Consider the following 23,273-nt stretch of genomic DNA (forward strand, 5'->3'; position numbering starts at 1 on the left):
AAGCTACAGTAGAAGCAGGCTTCATGCCAGAGATCTGTGGTTATTTGAACCTTTATGACTAGTGCTTTCCTGACGGGTACACCTGTAATATCTGGCAGGGCGATCCCTGTAAGGGTGGTGGTAACCATGGTCATGAGATGAGGAAGAGTCCTGCTATGTCTCAAATTATGTATGACAGCATCGAAGTCCTCAGGACTGCTGAGTGGGAGTCACTAACTGATCTATTAAAAATTAAAAAATAAGGTGAATTCACTTAACTGTTGTGCCTAAAATTCTATCATTAGAGAAATTTGGGTGAAAAATTCTCTTTAAACCTCTTCTTCAACATGTAAACATCTATAGGACAGAGAACACATTTCTTATTTATACCTTCACAGGAATAATTTCATAAAATGCTTCTCAAAAGCAGTTAGCTAAGATCAGGGTATGAAGAGAGTGGACTCTGACTTGATGAGGTGAAGTGTGGGCCCTGGACAAGGAGAGCAGTGCCACAGGGGATAGCTAGAGGCCGCAGGCATGTGGGGCAGCTCACCAGGAGCCAGGGTGAGCTGGGAGGGCACCGGGCAGAACTGGTTCTTGTTCACTGTGTGTGTGTGCACATGCATGCTGTGTTATAGGCACTCAGAGAGCCTTCATGATGTGTGTGGCATATTTCACATATACTTGACCAGTTGTAATGAAAAGCCAGGCGATTTATATAAGAAAATTAAGATTAAACATCATAAATGTAGTTGGGATTATTTTGTTCTTTTTTAAAAGTCTGTTTAGTTTTGAGAGAAAAGCTTGGGAAATGATTCAGTTTCTGTACCTGCTTAACAGGTGAACTTGGCCAGTGGGAGAGACCTTCCTTTACGTAGAGGCTTTTTCCCAGTCCGTTTTGAGAAGGGCTTGACTCTTCTGAGACCCCATGCCACCTAGAAAGTGTGCATTAGCGCCCGCTTTCTCTCCCTCATTTGCAAAGAATAGTTAATAGCTGGTGGCTGAACTCTGAACTTGGACATCCTATTACCAAAGCCAAAGCTTGTTTGAGTGGTACAGTGTGTTTTCAGAATAGTATGATGATGGGTTGGGAGATTACATTTGCCCCTGCTGGCTGAGTAAGCCTGAACTGATAGAGAAGTGATACAGAAGTACATCCCAGGGACCAGAACTCTGGAAACTTTTATGAAGACCAACCCACACCCTCACTGACAGCCATTTCTTGCCTCTGCCGCCCCCAAAGTCCCTGCTCTGTCTTTAGATTGGGCTTAGTGCCCCTAATTGCAAGATTCACAAGATGTTCCTTCATGCTCTTGGGCAAGGTCTTGAGATAAAACACACAGAAAATGAATCCATTCTATTACAAATCAAATACCTTTGTCTTCAAGGGGTATTGGTTTCCCGGTACCCAGGAAAGGTGGGAACACACAGCCTGTGAATATTGGAAAGCGTTGAGAACCGTCTATACTGCCTCCTGTGGTGTGACCATGAGCTTGCTCTGTGACCTTGGACAAGTCATTTTACCGTTTGGGCTAGAGAAGGTAAGGGGATGAATCTGGGCCTGATTATTCTTATTCTAGGTGAGTCTCTATGTCTGTGTGTTCAGTCATTTATTCAACACAAGCTTATTGAGCCCCTCAGGGAGCTGACAGTCTGGTAGGGGAGATCGCAGAACAGTCGTTACCTTTCTGTGTGTAGTGAGGTGTGCAGTGCAGGGTGGAGAGGCCACGTGGGACGTGTGAGAGGCCTCTAGAAGGTGTAGGCACCACGTGACCACATGCAGTGTATCACCATGATCCGAGTACTGTTTTTATGTTTTGGACCCCATTTTTCCCCTTTTGTAAAGAAAAGCAAGAGCAATAGAAACATAAGAATGTGAGGATTTGCCAGCTCCTTACAGAAATATACTTTTTGTTGGGGGTAGGGGTAATTTTTTCTTTCTTAGAGAAGAAAGATATTCAAAGAGAGAGGCAGCTGAATTGAGCTTTTCTCAACCCCAAATTACTTGACGCTCCTGGGCCTTGGCATCACTGTAACCACAGAGGGTGCTCCACGCTCCAGGAAGAAACTTGACCCTCGCATAAAACCACACGGAGCTTTCTGGATGGCCCGTTTCTTTTCTCGAGTGGTCAGATTTTATATCTAGGTGGGAGGAGAAGCATTGTCTGAGAGGAGAAATGTGTGCTCGCTTCGGCGGCTCATACACTAGAATTGACACCATACAGAGATTGGCCCGGCCCTGGCGCAAGGATGACAGACCAATCTATGAAGCATTCCATATTTAAAAATGAATGAATGAGGGGCACCCGGCTGGCCCAGTTGGAAGTGCGTGCGACTCTTGATCTTGGGGTCGTGAGTTTGAGCCTCACGTTGGGTGCAGAGATTACTTAAAAATCTTTAAAAAAATTAAAATGAATGAATGAATTAATGAATGAATGAATAAGAAAGGGAAGTGTGCGTCCACTTTCCTGAAGCTGGAGTTCCCTTTACCTGCCCCGAAGCAATTGCAGCTTGCAGAAGGGGATGCGGCATTTCTTGGGGAAATGAAATCCTCCTGCAGCGGTGGACCCTGGGCTCTCTACCCATCCTGCTGCAGGGCTAGGAGGGGTTCCGAGCATCAACAAGGTCGTGCATTTTCTTGTAAACAAAAATGGACGTCATAGGGAGTAGGCCAGGCCAGCTCTTCCCTACTCTGTACTCTCCCCCACCCCCGCTCCTGGCACCGCCCCCATTTAGTGCTTACTGCCTTCAGGGAGCATCCGGGTCACCTGGAGGGCTTTTAATAACACACATGGCTGGGCCCCACCCTCAGAGATTCTGAGCTGCTAGATCTGGGGTGGGCTGAGAATTTGCATTTCTAACACAGTTCCAGTTGATGCTGATGCTGCTGGTCTGGGGACCACACTTTGAGAACCACAGTGACACCAGGCACTCCTCTCCTCGACCTTCTGCAGGGTGTGTTGGGACAGGCAGGCTCCAGTCCCAGTGGGGTGTCTGCCTGTGGGGGATTGCCCAGTGCTGGAGGAGCCAGTAATGGGGAAACAGTGCCCTGGAGTGCCAGAGGGGCCCCAGCCCTAGAGCCTTCTCTCTCCACACAGGGCAGGCATGTGGCATTTGGGGTAGCTGAGTGGGACTCTCATTACCTCCTTCTAATACCTTCTTTTCTGTGGTGTTCCTGGACCGTGCTGCTCTCTGTAAGACCCTTCATAGGCTTGCCAGTGGCCTTAAGGTAAAGTCCAAACTCTCCTAAAATGGCGGCAAGGCATTTTGTGATTCCCTCCCTTTATAGCTTCGTGTCTTGCCAGTTTTCCTCTCGGCCCCGGGAATACTCCAGCAGTCATTAACCCTACTATATTCTTCTTGCTTCCAAGGCATCCCATTTTGCTGGTGCCTCTGCCTGGCAGGCTATTTGCTGGTCCTCTTAGTCCAGCCAACTCCTGCTTGTCAGACCTCAGCTTGGCCATCCCTGGCTCTGGTGAGCTTCCTTTGACCCCTCTGGGACCAGCTAGGGCTTCAGTAAAGGCTTCACATCACCTTGTATTTTTCTCACTCGGCTCCTGTCGGCTGCATCAGGGTCCTGATTACTGCCTATTTCTTTCTCTGTCTCTCTGGATTGTAAGCTCCCAGAGGGCAGTGAACCCACCCCATATTCAGTCATGTGACTCTCGGCGTGGCATGGTTGTTCTGTGAGAAGGATACTGTAGGGGAGGAAACCGAGGCAAAGGTAGGTTCAGTACCTGGCTTACAGTTACCCTTGTCACTGAGTTCCAACACTGGGATTCTAACCCGTCTCCCTGACCCAACCCCTCCCCCACCACCAGACTTCCTGCTTTGAGACCAAGGAGACCTAGGCACGGTCCGCAGGTCTTTCCTGGGAGCATTAAAAGACTGCTTGTTCCAAATTAACAAAAATGGCCCTTTCCTGTTGTTTTTCAGGTCAACTGGGAAGCCGACTCTTGAATTCACAGCTGGCTTGTGGTTTTTGCCTCTTGTTAAAGAGCACGCATACAGGTAAGGACCTGCTCATGCTCCGGTGGGCTGTAGGCAAACTAGCCATGATGATGCGCTCTGATAACCACCCAAAGTTCTCATTCATTAAAAAGAAAATCCTTATATGTAGGGCGACATTTCCTGTAAGAAAGCTATGAAGTGGTCCCCTGCCCCTGCTGGGAATTGTGGGGTGAAGGTGTTTCTTGGCTGGCTTTCTCCCGGGCGTTGCTGGTCTTCTCATTACCAACATTCTTTTCTTTGAGCGGGGCTCCCTTCTCCGGTCCATGTGAGTTAGTCCTTTAGGATTCTTTTTCCTCATTTAAGACCCAGCCCAGATTTCCTATGTTAGTTATCAGACTGTTTCAGCGGGAGGCTTTTTGGAGCCTAGCCTTTCCCCTGGCTTTACAGCAGAACCGATCACTGCCTCTCTGCTCACACAGCACGCTCGCTTGCCGGGTGAGCTGGACGTATGTGTTCGTGCACAACTCTTCCCTCTAGTCTGTGAGTTCCTTTGCATGTTTCCTGGCCTGAAACAGACTTTCAATAAATGAACAGATATGTCTGACGAAAAAAAAAGAAAAAACCCTCGTAAGCTCCCCTAAGGCACAGTGACAAAAAAGTCATAAACCAATTAAATGATTTGTAGAGTGCCTTTTTGGATTAATTCTATGCCTCTTTGCTCATATTACCATGCATAATTGAGAATTTACCATCATAAGTCGATAGGAGTTTAGACTCCTCCCCCTAATGAAAAGGATAAGAAGTCAGGCGTTCTCGTGTCATCGTCTTTCTATGGAGTAATAAGTGGTGCTAGGTCATGGAGCACTAATGTGCTAAATGACAGCCTGTGGCCATGAGCAGCCAGCCCTCTTGGCTGCCCTGGGGGAGACCATTGTCAACCAGACCCCGGGAACCCTGGTCAGCCCTAGGATTGATCATGTGTCTAAATGTGTAGGCAGTAAGGGAGCAAACAGTAGACTTGCCCAATTTACAACCTAGAGGAAATAAAAATATTTCTGAGTGGTTTGAGCATTTGTTTTAAAACACAGTTGAGGTTTAAATAAGGTTAACAAAAAGCTTTTAAATCAGTGCACCTCAGTCTTCCCCAATCTTCTCGGTACTTTGAGTTCTTTGAGATGTGGGCTGAGTGGCTTGATGCCATTTTGCTTCATCCTGTGGGTTGGGAGTAGCAACCCCCAGGCTGCTGGTTCATTCAATATTGAAACCAGCATGGGACCTGGGTCTTCAGAGGGGAGAATATGGCCTTGAGTCTTTGCTTTTGCCTTCCTCTCCTGCCTTCTCCATGAACACTACTCATTGTTTGGCCTTTCCAGCTGCTTGGGTTAGGTGTGTGCAGCACTGAAGCAAAGAGAAAGGAGTCGTCTTCTGGTTCCTGCATTCCTAGTAGAGGTCCTGGCCAACGAGTCCCACGTAAAAGCAATCAAATAACTGGTTTCCTTTACCTGGTGCCGAGCCCCAGTTATACAGCTAAGTCTGAGAATTTAGTGAAAGACAAGGCAGTACAAGAAATTTGACTCTCAGCTGACCCTATTTATGTTCTTAAAATTTCCTAGGGCTTTGGGTAGAGTGAGGAATTGAGCTTTGCCCAGGAATTTCCAGTCTCCATGGAAGCCAGTTTGTCTATCATACTTGAAAAATAAATTAAGGAAATTAGTTGCAGTTTAAAAGCCCAGATGTTAAGATATGAGTGAGTTTTAGCTTTTTAGTAGGTTTTGGAATTTGAGATATTATTGCCTGTGGTGTGTTGCACTATTCCTGCAGAAGCCGAATGCAAGGTGGTGGCTGTGTGTCTGGTCTTTACACCGCCAAATACATGGGGAGTGCTTACCAATTGGCAGAATTAGCAGCTTATTGAGCTTCTAGGAGATATCTGATTCTCAGGGCGACTCCTGGTTTACAATACAAGTCTAATCTAGTTAGAAAACAAATGAGGTAGGTCAAGTCATCAAGTTCCTGATATGGTCCTCTTCTGTACGGGACACTCACACATGGGTATGCATTCAGACACACTTCACTAGCATTCTCTAGTTGAATCTTGACTACCCCACATCATTCTCATTAGCCCAAGAAGTGATACAGCTCCTGAATTTTCTTAGAGCTTCTGAACTTTGTGTTTGGGGTAGGAGGGGGTTCTTCTTTCATGAAATGTTTGCTGTTTCTAAAGATGGGCCTGCTGGTGCCCCAGCAGTAGAATTTGTATATCAGGGTGCACGTGCGCACGTGTGTGTGTTTAGTATAGCTGTTTTGGAGTGTTGGCCTTGATCCAAAGGCACTGTCCAGCATGGGCCCCTTGTGTCCAGGGTAGACATTTGGGAGCCATCAGAGCAAAGGCAACGAGCGGACACAGCAACCGTGCCGCTGGTCTCAGGCTCCAGTGTTGGTAGCATGCTGGTCTCTGACTGACCATGTCCTTTCTTGTTGAAATGGCAGGGAACCCAGACTGCAGCTCGTTACAGATACACACAGAACATAAATGGCCCATCTGCCCTCAGGTGTCTTTGGTTTTTTGTTGTTTTGTTTTGTTTTCAGGTGAAGCCTTTATCTTTCCTTCTTCTTAAAGAAGAAACAAAGTCTCCAAAATAGACTTTCAAGTTTCATTGCAAAGCTGCACCCAGGAATTGACATCTCTGGGCAGAGTTTGCTCTTTTTCCATGTCCAGGTCACAATCAATGCATCATTTAGGAGCCACTTTGTCCTTTGATCAGGTTGCTTGTCAGCTGTGATTTGTGGCTGGTTTGTCTTATCCACTATAGGAGTTTGTTGTTGATTTCAAAGATAACTTATAAGTACTTGTTTCCAGGAAAAGTTGCTTATAAATGGAAGCTCTTGGACTTCTTCTTTATGAAGAGACTGTTGTTTTGATCACTCTCATGTCCTCTTCAAGAAATGGTTGTTTCCTGTTCCTTCGCATCTTTTTACCTGAGTTGGAAGGAGGCCATCGGATAACTAGTTAATAAAAGTAACTTTCCCAGATAGGCAAAAGAGAGTGAAAGAGTTTCCTCTTTCATCTTCTTTAATGATGAAGAGTAAATACTCTGCATTTTAAATGGTTTCGTTTCTCTCGAAAGCATTTCTTACATGGAGCAGTTTCTGAGGCTTCAGGAATCCTGTTCTCTCAGGTCCCTTCTTCAAAGCTGGAGGAAGCCTTGCTTGGCTCCCTTCAGACCACCTCCATTGATGGTTATCTCTCCTCCTTTCTGTCCTGACTGCCACGCCTGGTGCTCACCTCCCTGCCTTTCCCCCCAGCCCGCCTGGGGTTGCTGCGGGGTGTCCTTCTCCGCTTCATGGGCCACAAACTGGAAAAGAAAACAAATAACAGAGCTCCCATTGCGGCCCAGCAGGCTGGGGGAAATAGTCCCCGTTCTCCTTGTTCTTGGGTTCAAAGTGCACTTCACATTTTATGGGGGGTGATCAGCCCTCCCAAGGTGCTGGTTTGAGGGGGCCTGCGTCTGAGCCTGGTGGACCATTGACCATGCTGACCTCTTCCTATTGCCTTTCTGGCTGAGTTGACATTAGTGCTCTGAGCGAGAAGGGGCTGCTGCCACTTTGAGCGGAGCTCCGGGCAGGGGTGGAGAAACATCTGATCTTGTTCAAAGGGGCTGTCTTTGAAGCATGAAGATTGAACTGATCGTGACCCCACCGTGGGGGACGGAGAAGCGCCCTCTGGAGAACGGACCTGTCAATTACTAATCCCATTGGCTTCTGGGTCTTCAGGGTCTCATAGCCGTTTAAAAGAGAGAGAATTGGGGTTGGAGGTAATAAAACAGGCCTTAAATTAGTGGAGCAGGGGGTCATTTCATCTAATTTTGTGGTTGTTACTGAGGAATAAAAGGCAGAGGAGCTAATTTCATTAGCCCCTTTGAGGTCTTTATCATGGTGAGATGGCACTTGGGGATGAAGCAGGGCCTCGTGGGCGCTGGCCTTTTCCCTGCCAGGGGCCTCACGGCTGCGTTTCCATGGCTCCAGGGCAGGGCACCACGGCCAGGAACATAGTTTCTCCTGCTCTATGGCGAGAGTTAGTGACTTAAAGCAGTTGATCTGTGCCCCAGCATACCTCTCTGCCAGACAAGAGAGCTCCTTTAGAATCGGGATCGTGGTGTCTTTTACTTCTGAGGAAGGCTGGCCAGTCACCTGTCGACGTGATTTATTTGGGGCATGATGGTCATCACGTTCCTTTGAGCTGAGCAGTGTTCCAAGTGTTAAATCTTAGGGTGGGGAGTTGGCAGGAAAGTGAGAGCTGTACCTTCTATTTGCTTAGTGCTGTTCTGTTCCTAGCGTGTGTTCATGTCTCCTGCTTCCTAGAGCCCTGCTCGGGAGGCACATATTCCTACCCACGTGGACAGAGAGTAATGTGGGGAAAGGCTGTGGGACTTGTTCTTGGTCTCCCAGGAGGGCAGCAGGGGAACTGGGATTCAATCCTGGATTTTTAACTTGCAAATTAGGTTCTCTGTGATCATTATTGAAGAGACAGAGGAGAGAGAAGGAGGAGGAGAATGATAAAGATTCTTCCAAGAGCAGGAAGAGAAAAGTAGTGGTTAATAGATAGTTCTCTGCACCAGCCACCAGCTGGCACCATTCCCCAAGGCAGCCTGGTTTCTTTCTGAAGGGGAGCCAAGTGACCAGGGTGGGCAGGGCAAGGAGGATGGGGAGGGTGATTTGTATATCTGACATAGTCATAAAGCGTTGAGTCACTTCTGGAATGCCCGTGCATATGATAAGGAAGGACAGTGACATCAGGTGTCCACACCACTGCTGCTTGCTTGTTTATTTCTGGGGCCTAGCTCTTCCCATGTCCATCTGCATTCATACTCTTACTGTCTCATGTCTGATTGCTTTCCTCTCTTCAGCTTCTCCCTCTCTACTGCGTACATTTCTGCCTAATATTGATGAACTTAGCTCTGAGAAACAGAAACCTTCTATTAAAATGTTCTAACAAAGGGCGCCTGGGTGGCTCAGTTGGTTAAGCGACTGCCTTTGGCTCAGGTCATGATCCTGGAGTCCCGGGATCGAGTCCTGCATTGGGCTCCCTGCTCGGCAGGGAGTCTGCTTCTCCCTCTGACCCTTCCCCCTCTCATGCTCTCTCTCTCTCTCATTCTCTTTCTCAAATAAATAAATAAAATCTTTAAAAAAAAAAAATGTTCTAACAAAAACCTTAACCACTGTGAAGTGCATTTAATCATAGATTCAGTGTGTAGAGTTCTAATCAAAATCTATTCCCCCCCTTGATTCAGGAGCTGATATTTCCCCCTATAAAGTGATAATGGAAACTGAAGGCATCTCCCTTTCTGGTAGATGTGGTGCTCTTGGGAACTCCCTGAAAGTAAAACTCCAGCCAAGGGTTTTCCTGAAATGTTAGCTGAGGGTGATTTTTTTTTTGGGGGGGGGCGGTTCACTTGGTTCCCTAATGCATCTCCACCTTCTGTTCAAGAATCTTTGCCCTGTAGTACTTAGAGGCAGGAGTCCTCTTGCCTTGGCCGTGTGCTGTTCCTTCCCTTCATTACAGCAGCTAATCAGAAGTTGGCTGTACTTCAGTGCCTCTTAAAAGCTTTTCTCCCTGGCTGTGTCCAGGAAGTTGAAGTGCAGTGTCAGAAATGATGTGAGTTGATGAAGAAGAAATAAACAAACCCAGGCAACATGTGAGGAAGCCCTGGCAGCCTTGCTCCTGTTTTTCTGTAGTTTTGATCTGAAGGAACCAGATTTCCTCTGTGTGGAAGGAATGGGACTATGAGGGTCCTGTGCCAAAGGAGCCTGAGATGTGCATGCCAGTAGGCCTTCTAGTGGAGGGCTCCACGTAGTTGAATCCACTCTGGGGTGAAAACGAGTCGTTTGTGCTTGGCAGAATGAAGATAAGTCACACGTCTGCAGCCTGAGCTATATGTACGTAAAAATAGCATCTGTTCAGGGAAGCAGAACATTCCAGAATGCTTCAGTCCCCTCTTGGCAGTAGAGCAGAATAGGAGAGCTGGAAGGGACTTAAAAGAGCTTGTCCAAGTCCTTTGATTTCAGTTAAAGACAGCACATGACTTGCCCAAAAACCCATGGGGGCAGAGGCCCTTGTCTGTCGTGCCCATTCAGCTTTATAACTCTGGTCCCTGGCACGGAGTAGGTGCTTACTATGCACTTGGTAGGTGAATGAATGATATAGTGAAGATAGGACTTCTGACTCCTAGTCCAGTGCTCTCTGAGGTATTTTTACAGGCTGAAAAAAGTGTAAGAAGTGGTGCCAAGTAGCTTGTATGTAGATTATTGTGATTACACGTAGATTAGAAAATCCAGACATGGTGAGATTAAACGGATTGCTTCAAGTTGGTGGTGAAGTCGAGGGGAAGACAGGCCTTCTGAGGCGTGGGGGTGGGCGGGAGGAAGGACTGCCATATTGTGTGTGCGAGTGGTGCCCTGTGGAGGGGTGAACACCCCCCCCCACAGCCTCCCTGGAGGAATCCAGACACCTGTGGAACAAACAGGCTTGAAGTGGCCCCTCCACCCACGAACAGTACCCATAGCTGGGTACCCACCCTCCTGTGGCCCGGCGCCTTCATTTCCAGAGGGCCATGCTCCCTGAGACTCATGGAACTTTTCAGTCTGTTGTGGAAGTGCATGTGTACAAGATGGCGTGGGTGAGACCGGGGGCACGGCAGTGATAGGAGGAGGACTGGCTTCTCTGTACTGACAGACGCCGTGAGCCAGCGAATCAGGGTGGCTGCCACTGCCCAAGCTCATTTTGCAAACTGCCGCTCTGGCTTCTGTCACCGGCCGTGATCGGGGAAAGCAGGTCGCTACCGCGTGCTGTACTGAGCAACCCACAGTGGTTAACCACGCCGCGGCTTTCTGGCCCATGAGGCAAGGCAGTGCTGCTCCTTTCTCTCCCTGTGAACTTCCCAGTTAACTCACAAAAAAAGATTGACCATTACACGGAGTTTTAAAATTTAGAATAGCTACAGGAGGTTAATTCAAGGTTAGAAGTTGCCAAAGAGGGGGCGCCTGGCTGGCTCAGTCGGTGAAGCACGAGAACTCTTGATCTCGGAGTTGTGAGTTGGAACTCCATGTTAGGGGGAGGGTTTACTTAATAAAATAAAAAAAAAATTCTAAAAGTTGCCAAAGAGAATTTGTAAGGTCAAGAATTTTTGTTTAAATTCACAAATACTGAGTGAGGTCATGTTATTGTTTGCCGCTTGGTGAGTTTCATCTACCCCATGAACCTGGTCCATCTACCCATCCCCCGCTGCCCTCCTAGCCTGGGTGGAGGTGTACATGTCTCTTTAAATTGACCTTTGGGTTTCGCCACGTGGCCTTGATGTCCCGGGTGAGTGTGCTTCCTCTGGAACCCTGGGCAACTGACCACTTTCCTGTGGAGTTTTCTGTGCCACCTCAGGGAGAGAGAACACTGTTCTTTCTGGAAATTCTTCCTCCCTGATGGCCCTTTCACTGGTCCACCTGATTTTGCTGATTGTGACTTCATACGATGTCTCCTCGATTCTCTCCAGGAAATGTGTGGCAGACATCCCATCTCCCGGGGGGTCATGAGACAAGCGGTAGTCTAACCCTGATTGATGACTACAGAAAGAATCAGCTGGGTTAGCGGCTTCTGTTCCGTATTAAAGAACACAGGCCTTATTGATCTAGAGCTGGCAGGCATGCTGCGGACTGGAGGTGGGTCTGACCCGGTCTCCATAGCAGGACAAAGAATGATTACCATTGGCTAGATTATTAGAGCTTGAATAAAAAGAGCAAGCTCCATTTTGCACGGCGGCATTAATCATCACTTTGTTTTTATGGTGAAAATCAGGCTTTGGGAAGTGATTTTGTGGTAGTGTCCCCAGTCTGGTTTTTGAACTTCTCATGCGGGCTGTTGTTCGGCACAGATGGAGTTATTTGTGGGCCCGTCCTCGTGTGCGGTGCCCGCATGGGGCTTTGCAAGTGAATGGGAAATGTTTTACTTGAACTGAAAATACTCTGTGTGCAAAACCATGCAAATTAGAAACAAATTCAATTTTTAATACTACATGTATGTCGACAAAAACAGCTTATTTGGAATATCCAGTTTCTTGAAATCATTTACTTGTGGGGAATACCTGATTATTCTCGTCAGGATTCTTAAAAGTACAAGCAAACTTACGGTGGGAAGCCTGACTCCCCAGCTGTGAGCCCTGAGGATTTACGAAGGGCGATTTAGAAAGCAAACCTTTTAGTGGAACTGTGTGGTGGCATTGCCTGTTCATGAAGGCACACTTTTTATTTCTTTACTTACTTTATTGCAGGTGGCATAGTTTGATTTCAGTAGTTCTCTTTATCTTTTTTAAAGCAATCTATGAGGGTCTGTAACCACAGTGGCAGAAAGGAAGTTAATGGAGGTTTATACAGTAGCGTTCATGTTTACAAAATTAAATGCTCAAATGAGATGGAATTTTGTATTCATAGGATTCTAACTCATTTATACAAGTTTAATGTTAATAGGTTAGAAGATTGGTTCATATTCATGATTTTCTTATAGTATATACACTCATTGATTACTCCCCAAATAAGGTATAAATCATGTAAGTCTAGCTTTATAGAGAGTAGGAGTGTAAGAATCAGTCTGTAGTCATTTTGCAAGTAACTTGCTCTTGGTTTTACAATCCAGAGAACTTTAAAATTCGGAGAAGTCGTTAATGTGCCCTGTCTGTCTTTTCTTCCATTTATTCCTTCTGTGTTTTTTTCTAGCTGATCACTTCCCCTGCTGTGCTCTTTCCCAGAAACCAGGATTAAATCCCTTATCTCCACCCCAGTTTAATCAACCTCTGTAACACCTGAACCCTAGGATCTTCATGAGAGGACTGAGTTTTTCCTCCAGTCTGGCCAGGTCCCAAGGATGTCTTGGTCCTTGTCTTCTGGTCCTTACAACTGGAGCCCAGTCGTACCTAACAAGCAGCCCTGCTCACCCTAAAACTAAGGAGCATGCATTTTCTATAGCCTAAAAATGTTAATGATTAGATACACAGGATTGGATTTTGTTTGCTGATTATGCAGTCTAAGTATTTTACTAATTAATAAACACTAGAGAGCTATTATGTATCAGGCTCTTGGGAGAAGAGAATGTTTGGGCGACAGCCCTTTCCAGCCGCATTTTAGTGCTGGGGCTGGTCCAGGGCTAGGGCTGGACTGAGTCAGTGTTTGGGCGGGTTTTGTGGTGGGGAAGGCCTAGCCTTGCGTCAAGGAGGCTTGGGTTCCAGTCTCTGCTCTCCCCACCCAGGCTCTGTGACCTTAGGCAAGTTACAAATCTTCCTAGGGCTTAGCTTCCTTCTCTGTAAAAGGGGGATAATCATACCCACTCCTGGAATTGTTAAGAGAATTAACTGAGACGACCTAGGTAAGGCATACCTAGTAGGTGGTGATCGTAACTGCTACCACAATAGGAGCCAGTCGGCCTGAGTAATCCAGTAGTTTCTGAAAGTTTCTTCTGAATTGTCGCCCCCCCTCCCCTGAGGTGCTCAAAGCATGTTTGTAGCTGATGTTGTTTTGAGGTCCTGTCGTTGCCTCCTCAACACGGGAGCCTGCTGGGGACGGAGCTTCCTGGCGCTCAGGGCCTGTGTTCGCCCTTTGTCTGCAGCACACAGCTTCTGGACACGGGCATGTCCCAGGGCTTCCTTTGCCTTTAGGATCAAACGAATTCTAGAGCGAGTGTGTATTTGACAGGAGGTAAAATTAATAGTCATTTAGAAATTAAATTAGCCCTGTGGCAGATGTGTTCGCGAGTCTGTGTTTGTGGGGAGGGATGCCTACCGAGTGCGGGCCATGCCCAGTGGCCATCTGCTCTGTGGGACAGCTCAGATTCGACCTCCTGGGGTAAAATGTTAGCTGGGAAGGCGCATGCAAAGCCAAAAATTGTATAGAAAGTGTTTATGTTTGTCTTGGGAGAATGGCAACGCATCGCACACCATTAACGGGCCTGGCCCGCTAATAGTCTGCTGCTGCCGTTTGCACCAGGCCGGCGATGTAATTTATTTCACTGAGGGAATTGTGGTTTTGTGTGCCATGTAGTGGTGGCATTGAAACTTTGTTGTAAAAGGAAAATAGCAACTAATGTTTGAAATAGGAAGTAGCTTTACAAATGTGTGGTGCGAGAGGCCCAATAAGGAGCTCCCCAAAGGCGAGCATAGGAGTTTATAAATGGTGTCTTCTGTCTGGTAAGTGGACAGCTTCTGATCTGTAAGCAGAAGGCGGAGTAGGACTGCCACAAACAGAGCAGGGCGTGTGAGAGCCGGCGGCCGCAGGAGACACTGTGCTGTTTGAGCGACAGGTGGCAGAGGGCGAGGCTGTGATTGCCCAGCCTGGGCCACGTCTGCGTCCCTGCTGCCATGGTCCTGCCGGGGGATGACAGACCGACAGGACCCTCCCACAGTGCACAGGTGCGGGGACTGAGAGAGCGGCTGTGAATCCGAAGCAGGGTCAGCATTTCAGCTCGGATGGGAGCCGCCGAGTACTGGATCCTTGAACGTTTGTTTCCGTGTTTGTGTTCGGTGTTCCTGGGTGACTGGGTCATCTGAATTAAAAGGAACCCTTAAAAATGCAGTGCAAGAATGGTTTCCTGAGAATTGGGATTTTCAGACCCGGGAGAACGTTTTTTAAAATTGAGGTATTCCAGTGGGGCCGCCGCGTGTGTGCATTTAGCTCCTAGGAAGTCAACTGTCCGTGCATGGTTCAAAAGCACGGAGGGAGGACTCGTGAGGGCTCCACCGTGGGTCTGCCCAACAGTCGGCTCTAGTAGGGTGTGTGCCTTCCAGCAGGGCTGCCCAGCCTTGGGGCTCCTGACATTTTGTGGGGGATAGTTCTTTGTCGTGGGGCTGTGCTGGGCAGCGTAGGATGCTGAGCAGCGTCCCTAGCACTCGCGCCCCCAGACGTTGCCAGACGTGCTGGGGCGGGGGGCGGGGAGGGCCAGCTGCTCTTCACCTGAGAACCACTGCTGTAGACTGAGAGGGCTCGGAGGTGCTTTCCGTCGGTGGTTCCCTCAGGTGATCCCTCCCTCAGTTGATCCCGGGTCAAGGTCCTCTCACGCATCCTCTTGCCTTTGTGAGGATGATGACTGAGTAAGAGAAAACAAAATAACGAGTGTAAAGTGCAGGGGATGACCCAGAGGCACGGAGTAGAAAGCATTAGGGATTTACTTCTCAAGGGAAGGCAGCCTCAGTGAAATCTCTCCGCGAAGTTTCTAAAGGCCAAAGCCTTAGAGAGAAGAGTGATGGGTTCAGTTACACGAATCTCTGCCTTGTCAGGTCAGAATTTCTTGGTAATAGTAGGGCTCATGGCCAATTTCTCAACCTCAGGTCTGCTTATTGAGTCTGGATAATGCCATCGGGCTGTTTCCCTGCTGTTTTCGATCAGTTTTTTGAAAAGCAATCACTCCAGTTCCTTTCTGTCAGGCTCAGCCCCTGAAACAAGCGATTCTGAATGTTTACATCCAGGCTCAGGTACAAATTACCTTTACCTCAGGGTCTTTGAATTATGTTCTATACAAGGCGACTGGGGAGCTTCTAGACTTTAAAACAAGGTCCACCTCCTCGAATCTAGGTGGGCTTGTCACCACTCTGACCAATACAGTATGACAGAAAGTGTCATCATGTGGCTTCCGAGGCTAGGTCATAGAAGGCCATGCAGTTTCTGGCTTATTTGCAGGAACACTGCTTTTCCAGCCCTGAGTTGCCACTGAAGAAGTCTGCCCTGGAGCCCTTGTGGCAGGTGAGGCTGTAGACAGTGTCAGCTGAAGCCAGCCTTCCATCCATCCCCACTGAAATGGGAATGAAGCCACCTCGATCCTGCAGACTAGCCCACCCGCCCACCGCGTGCCATCTCTGACCTTGTCCCATGGAACAGAAGCATCACCCGACTGCTCCGTGTCCAAATTCCTGACCCACAAAATGTGAGACACTATAAAAAGTTGTTGTTAAGTGACCCCTAAAGAAATCAACCATTTTGTCTAGTGTGCTACTGAAAAACTTGTTCTAGAAGCTTCTTGAGATAATGGTTTGTTGCTCTTCCTAAAAAACTTTTTCGGGCTAATCATGACCATGTTTTGCCTTACCCTGCTGGCTGACCGACTTTAATGCCCCTCTGGCATAGTCTATTAAACTATTAACAAATGTTTTAATTTTAATAAACACCACTTAATAATAACTATTCAACAAATGTGAAGTTGCTCTGGTTTAAGCTGGAGGTTAGGGTCAGAGCCTTTGCCTTCATTTGGTGCCTTATTCCAGATTATTGCTCTGACGTCCCAAGGCCCAAAGAAGTGCACACTTTGAAGGAGCTTTTCAGTTCTTAGAAGATTAGATCAGTTTGTCCTAAATCCTGTCCTGGGGTTGTAAGCACTCTAAACGGTATCTTTCCTAGAAGTGAACAGTTTTAAAATGTATGTTATAAAAATTGCATTTTTGGTATGTAACAGACAGACTATCCTTTATGTTTGGTTAGGGAGGAAAGGTATACAATTATTTGAACTCTTCTCTTTCTTACAAGAGAGCTAATAGTGTCCTTGTAAATGTGAAGTGCCTGGCACTTTTAAGAAAGCCTAAAAATAATGTAACGACCATCGTCAGAGGAGACTTGACACTTCACATTTTGAGGCCCGCAGAGGGAGCTCTCCCAGAAGCCAGGATGTGCTTCAAGAAGATCAGAATTAGCAGCCCATGTGCAGGGATGGCTTCTCCTGAATTAGGGCAGGTGAGCTGAGGAAGCTGCCTCTTTGCAGATGGGTGCCAAAATGCACACAAGTCCAGGTTGTTAGTGGACTTGTGGACTTCCGGGGATGTCACTGTTCATGCTGATGTCAGTGAGCAGAGGCAGGCCATTAGGAAGTATTGTTGGCTGTAATATGCAAGGAGAGCTGCAGTTGTCTTCTGCCAAGGCTGTGAAGGATCGCCTGTGTACATGGGACCTCCCGGGGGGTTGTTAAGGTCACCCGCATCCCCATCCCTTTTAGCATCCTTTCCTGTTTTCTTTGGGACATGTCACAACGCAGACCAGGGATTAGGGTAGCTGATCGTCTTCTGGCATGGTTTTCTGAAATCTGGATATGATTGCTTTGGAATTCTTGCCAAAATCCCTTTCTGGCTTTCTGATTTCTGCGTAAAATGTCCTCAGAAGCAATCCATTGTTAGGATAGTTACAAAGGAAGCCTGGGCAAAGAGGTTTGGATTTGCCAAGGGAATGGAAGAAGGGGAATGAGAGTAAAGGGCAGAATGAAGGAGGAGGACAAGAGGGAGGAGTGGTGAGTAGGTGGTGGAGGAGACGGTGTAACTATATGGCTGGTGTTCCGGGTCTTCGGAGCATAAGCATCATCGGGCACTTCAAATCCAACATCCAAACCCCAGCTTTGCAGAGGCAAACTCTCTCTGTCGTCAGCTAGGGGAGTTACCTTTGGATGGTCTCCCCAGGGTGGAACCCCATCTAATGGTAGAGAAGTGAGGGCAGCCTGAGGAAGGAGCGTGGGTGTTCTATTCACTGTGTATCCATCAGCTTGACCTTCTTGGCTATCTATATTTTTGAAGCCAAATGAGTGGTCCCCTTGTCAGACTATAGGTTCTTATTAATTGTAGCAACCAGGTTTTGAATCCAAATTCAGTTTTTTATTCTGGGACAATCTGAGTTCTCTTAGGTTAGGCTGAACACAGTTGAGGGCTTTTCACCATGCTCCCATCAGGAGGTCAGACTTGTAGAATGAAGATTGGCAGGTCGTAAGTTAATTTGAAATCTTGGATTTAGAGTTTATGAAAGAACAGATTAAGAATGCCTACCATATATGGATTTGTTTTCAGAAAACAGTTCTCTATTAGCTGCTGAGTCCTGATGACTTCTCAGAAGTTTGGATTGTTTTAGTTAATTACCAGTTGAACAGTGCAGGAAAAGGGAGGAAATCTGGTGTGTGTCTTTCCTTTGTCTCTCATTTCTTTATCTTCCTTTGCTTTCTAACAGGCATTTCTTGTTTAAATTTTCTTGATGTCCTTTTGATTTCCTTTTCTGTTTTATTGGGGCAAGATTGACTCCTGTCCTCTCCCCCTTTCTCCTCCATATTACCAGGGGCATTTGGATCTGGGAGGGTGATTAGTCTGCCCTAAGGCTTTATGGGAATAGGGACCAGGGATCCTAAATGCCTGCATAGGAATCACTCCTGAAATGTTAATACTGCCCACACTGTAGATGGAAGGCAAAGCTCTTCTGCAAATTATGTTGGAGAAAGAGTCTTGAACTTGGATTTATAAACTGTGACTGAGAATAGAGTGGTTAAAAGCCCAGGCTTTGCCAGGGTTGAAACCAGCTCTGACATTTACAGCTGGGTGCTCTTTGGAAGGTTAGTCTCTTTGCTTCAGTCCCCTCACCTGTGAATTGGGGTCATTATTTTTGTGAGGATCAAATGGGTCAATACTTGGCATATTTTAAGTATATTCAATAATTACATCTTTTTGATAAGTATCATTCTAATGGGTCCCAAGACTGTCTCCCTATGCCTGAATCCTTTAGTCTTTTTTTCTTCTTTTTCTAAACATGAGCTATATTGATGGTAATATTTTTTATATTTGTAGAGCCAATATAGATTTCACTACAATTTTAAATTCAAATATAACAAAATAATTTTAGAGTGTTTCTTAAGACTTCCAATAAAATGGGTAGAATCTTACAATAGGAAACAATAGGTTTGTGTTCCAGACACTGTGAGAAGCACTTGTAATAGTCTGATTTAGGACTGCTTTTCTAATATTGGAGGTAGACTTCGAAAGATTTTTTTTCTCTGTGAAATGAATGGGCTTTACCCAGATGCTCAAGAGTATGGGTAAGAAGGAGCTTTCTTGCTATCTCCCACCCTCCTGACACCCAGGGGAGATGTGAAGAGACCCCCCTGGCCAAAGAAGGTGGGTATAGTTGTTCCAGTAGCATTTTCCTGTTGGACCCTGCTTCCTAAGGGGCCTGATTCTACTCCAAGTGCCCAGGCACACCAGGCCCGTCCTCCCAGGGGCATTGATGGTGACCAGACCAGATTCCGGGCCAGGACTGTTCAGGCATATCTTACCCACAAAGGCTTTTAAAATTTAGAGTTAAACCCTGTCATTTGCTAATGTTTCAAACAAAGCATGGGCACCCAAATCAGTATCAGTCAGCAAGCATTATTTCTAAGGTCTGTTCTTCAACTCGTGTGGGCTACTGTCTGGTGTCTCATGACCAAGCAAAGAAAGTGTTGTTATGAAGTGGCATTTGCTTAGGGTGCTCTAGGCCCCAGGGAGGATACCGACGGGGCTCTCTGACAAAGACAGCTCTTTACTCTTTGCAGTTATCTTCCCAGTAATCCACTAACGGTGATGTTAATGTCCCCGTCGTGCATCTGATGCACTGGTTCCCTAAACTTTCCCAGGATCATACAACCAATAAGTAGTGCAACTGGGTTTTTGACCACAGCTTTGCTTGAGCCAAAGCCAATTTTAAATCACTACTCTGTTAGTATGGAGTAGATATGGGTAGTCCATTTTGAATGGATTAAAAAAATTGCAGCTGAGAGTGACAAGCACAAAAGGATGGAAATCACTGAAAACAGGAGGAGGTTGACTTCATGCTAACGGAAGAGAGCAATAGTTAGCATCAGTTTTATGCCAGGCGTTGCACATAATTAGCATATTTAATCTTTACAGCCTCCCTGTGGAGTATTAGACCCATTTAACAGATGAGGCAATAGAAGCTCAGTGAATATAAGTCACTTGTGTAAATAACACAAGTAGTAAGTGGCATAGGACTGTGAATCCTTTTTTCACCGTGCCATGCTGTGAAGAGTCCAGGAAGGTTTCTTCCCAGGTCTGGTGACTTCTGTTTGCCTCTGGGGTACACCAGATAATTTAAGAACCAGGAAAACTGAGTGCATGTTTTAAGCCTCTCATTATCTTATAGAACCAGCTGCCTTTATACTGCATTCATTTCTCATCCGGGAAACTTGCCCATGGCTAAAGAGAGAAATAGCCCACAGTGGAGGTAGAAGGCTGGCAAAGGAGGAATTGACCTCCAAGTAGTAGATTCCATGGACTTGGCCTCCTTCCTATGGCCTCTGCTTCTCAGAACCTGGAAAAGGGCTTATGGCAGTTGGCATTTTGCGCCAGCAAGTACATCCATGCTTGCTCCACAGAGCTACCCCATCCTTTCTTTGTTTTATCTGCCAGGAGGACCTCAGGATTGCCAGGTGTGTGCATGGTGCAGCTCGCCGGGGAGAGGCTGGGATGAATCTATATGTCCTTGAGCAATTAGTGGACTATCCCACATGCCCAATGAAGGGTGGCTCTTTAGCTCAGCCTTATTCATTAGGAAATCACTATCTCCCCAGCTCATTTGGTGCCAGATGTAAGGGCACTTGAAATGTAGGACCAAGTGCTACTATAAAATGGAGTCCAGTGCTTTCAAGACAGCCCCTGACGCGGGTCCTCTGGGCTATTGCGATTTGTAGGAGCTGGTTTCCCTAGAAGTAATTCTGGGTATTGGGGTAACGAATGGCAGCCTTTGTGTAGAGGAAATGTTCCATGGGTAACTAGTTGACTGCTTATTAGTTTACTCTTTCAGCCAAATTATTTTTGTTGCTGTTAAAAATTAATTTTAATAATTGCTTTTGGATCAAGCAGTTGAATAACTGAGCCAAGTTTGCATGCCCAATGAACTTTTATAGCAAACTCTCCTCTCTTTATGGGGTTATTATGAGGATGATATTTGTAAAGCACTTTAACTGCTTAATGGAAGGCTCTAGATAAATAGTAGTCATATTTTCACAAGTTTTGGAGGAGTGATTATATAAGGGCATTCCAGTTCTAAAAGATGCAAATCATACTCTCTACTAACCATTTGCTTTAGTGGCTATTTTCCTATTTTTACTTTTTAAGGGAAAATCTTTGCAAAAGACTAGGGTGATTTTTTTTCTATTTCCATATCATTATTAGAACTAGTTAAAAAAATCTCAATCTGAGAGGAAATGTTTTCATAGTATCAGTTTAAATAGTAAGGAGATAGTAGGAAGTGCTCCGTTGTCAATGAACAGCTAACTTTGCATTAATTGGTAACAAAATATCTAGTGAAAGCACAGCCCTTTGCTATAAAAGAATACAGTTGACCCTTGAACAACCTGGGTTTGAACGGCTGGGTCCACTTAATATGTGGATTTTCAGTCAATGCAGTACAGTACTGTAAATTCTTTCCTTATGATTTTCTTAATAACATTTTTTTCTGTAGCTTACTTTATTGTGAGAATACAGCGTATAATACATATAACACAAAATATGTATTAATTGCCTCTGTTATCGGTAAGGCTTCTGGTCAAGGGTAGGCTATTAGTGGTCAGGTTTTGAGGAGTCAAAAGTTACATGTGGAGTTTTGACCGTGCAGGGATTGGCACCCCTAACCCCTGAATCGTTCAAGGATCAACTGTATATTTTTTTATATTTATATAAAAAATATATATTTATATTTTTTTGTCTTACTGTTTGCTTCTTTTTTGCTTTTGGAGGAGAAACACCCCCAAGTTATAATTGTTGTTTCAGAGAGAAATCCATCCCCTGGGAAGGACCATCTTCCAGTGCACTGTGGGCTTTTAGAGAGTGTGGGAGTGTGTGTCCTAGGAGCCTGGGTGTACCACCCATGGGGAGCATGGAATAGAAAAAGACTCTGCTTTGGGGCCCCAATACATTCTGAATTTTGACAATAGATTTTCAGTAAAATTTGAAACGTTTGACCTCCCACAGGATCCATGACTACACACAGCAGCTGTCGGGATTGTTAGGGATGTAAATCAGGCTGCGAATTCGACTACATTCGCACCCTACTTAAAATCTTCCAGTCTTCTCCTGTTGCACTAGGGATAAAATCCAAATCCCTGCCAGCTTCGCCAGCGCCCGCTCTGGCTGTCCCCGTGCTCCTTCCGCTCCAGCCCTGAGACTTGTCTTTCTGGCCCTCAGCCACCGAGCTCCTGACCCACTCGGGGCCCTCAGCGTGGCTGTTTCCCCTGCCTGAAATCTCTTGCCGCAGGCCTCTGGCCTGGCTTCCTCGGGCTCGAGGCTCAGCTCCTCATCACCTCCTCAGGCTGTGGTATGTCGGTTGCTGAGAAGGAAGCCCAGAAGCTCCGTGGGCCGGGGCCAGATGGCGGTTCTTACCCTGCCTGCGTGTAGAGACTGACAAGGAACAGAACTCAGGCCCAGGCTGAGTTCCACTTGGAAAGCCGTTCTTTACCTCAGCCCACAGTGGTCTTGCCCTGCTCTGTACTGTCCTCCCCACACCACCTCCAGGGAACACTGCACTTCTGCATCTGCCCTGGGCCTCTTAGGGACCTCTTAACTGGTGCTTTAGACCCTTTGCTCCTCGGTGGAGTTTTGCCTCTGGTGGGCCTGCCCACTGATCTTAACCAGACTGTCTTTCCCAGTGGCCCCTGGCTGCATCGTGGAAAGGTGGAGCAGGCCCAGGGCTTCTGGTCTCCTGTCTCCTCCCACTCCCTTCTGGTGAGGTTGCATTTAGCGATTCCCCACTCAGGGCCACGGGCTAAGTACAGAGGGCCCCGCTGGCATTTCCCGAGCCAGTACCTGCTGTCCTTACCTTGCCTCTCACCAAGTCCCAGAGCGGGAAAGCGAGCATGTGCTGATGAGGAGGCAGGTGGACCACAGATGGCCGCTCCGCCAGCTCTGTCCACGGCAGTCGGAGTCGTTGATTGCAGTTACGCTGGGCTCTCCTAGCCCAGCCCGAGGGTCAGGCTAGCTCCTCTCAGGAGCTTCTGACGGCTGACAGTGAATTTGCATCCTATATTAAAGGATGACTGTTACTTTCTCTAGAAAAAGTTCTCTAAAAAAAAATAGATGTATCAGTGATTCCATTCCCCATATAAAGAAGCTTAATTTTATGGTATTTTTTTTTTTTCTGTTGTTGAAAGAAATGCTTATTGTGGAAAGTTTAAAGAGCATATAAAAGTACAAGTAAAGGGCAAACCATGCCAAGTACCTACCTTCTAAAGGTAATTATTGCCCTTACGTTTTAGGATCACCATGCACATATGCACGCTTACAACCTTAAATATGAGATCATATTATAAGGCATTGTTCTGTTTTTTTCTTCACAGTAGATTGTGGTCAGTCTTTCCATGTCAGTAAATTTAGACTCTTCCTTTTTAATATCTGATATATATGCCATTGTATGAATGTGCTGTGGTTTGTTTAACCAGTCTCTTAAAGATGGAACATTTTCCCTGTTATGAAAAATGCTTCATTAAACATCCTTGTACCAGTCTAATTCTCTCACAGGATAAATGG

The 23,273-nt window shown here is 46.5% G+C and overlaps 1 protein-coding gene and 1 non-coding gene across 3 annotated transcripts in view; both read left to right on the forward strand.

The window, feature by feature from the left end:
* The window catches only part of LHFPL2 (LHFPL tetraspan subfamily member 2), a 155,763-nt gene that overhangs the window by 11,447 nt on the left and 121,043 nt on the right, over positions 1 to 23,273 (forward strand). For both annotated transcript variants that reach the window (XM_032404139.1, XM_032404134.1), the window contains exon 2: positions 3,916 to 3,990. The gene's annotated coding sequence lies outside the window, so the exon portion shown is untranslated. The remainder of the gene's footprint in view (positions 1 to 3,915; positions 3,991 to 23,273) is intronic.
* On the forward strand, positions 2,161 to 2,264 carry LOC116632498. Its single transcript, XR_004299436.1, has one exon. It is a non-coding gene; the product is annotated as a U6 spliceosomal RNA (small nuclear RNA).

This window comes from Phoca vitulina, unplaced genomic scaffold (assembly GCF_004348235.1).
Source record: "Phoca vitulina isolate PV1807 unplaced genomic scaffold, GSC_HSeal_1.0 scaffold6, whole genome shotgun sequence".
NCBI lineage: Eukaryota > Metazoa > Chordata > Mammalia > Carnivora > Phocidae > Phoca > Phoca vitulina.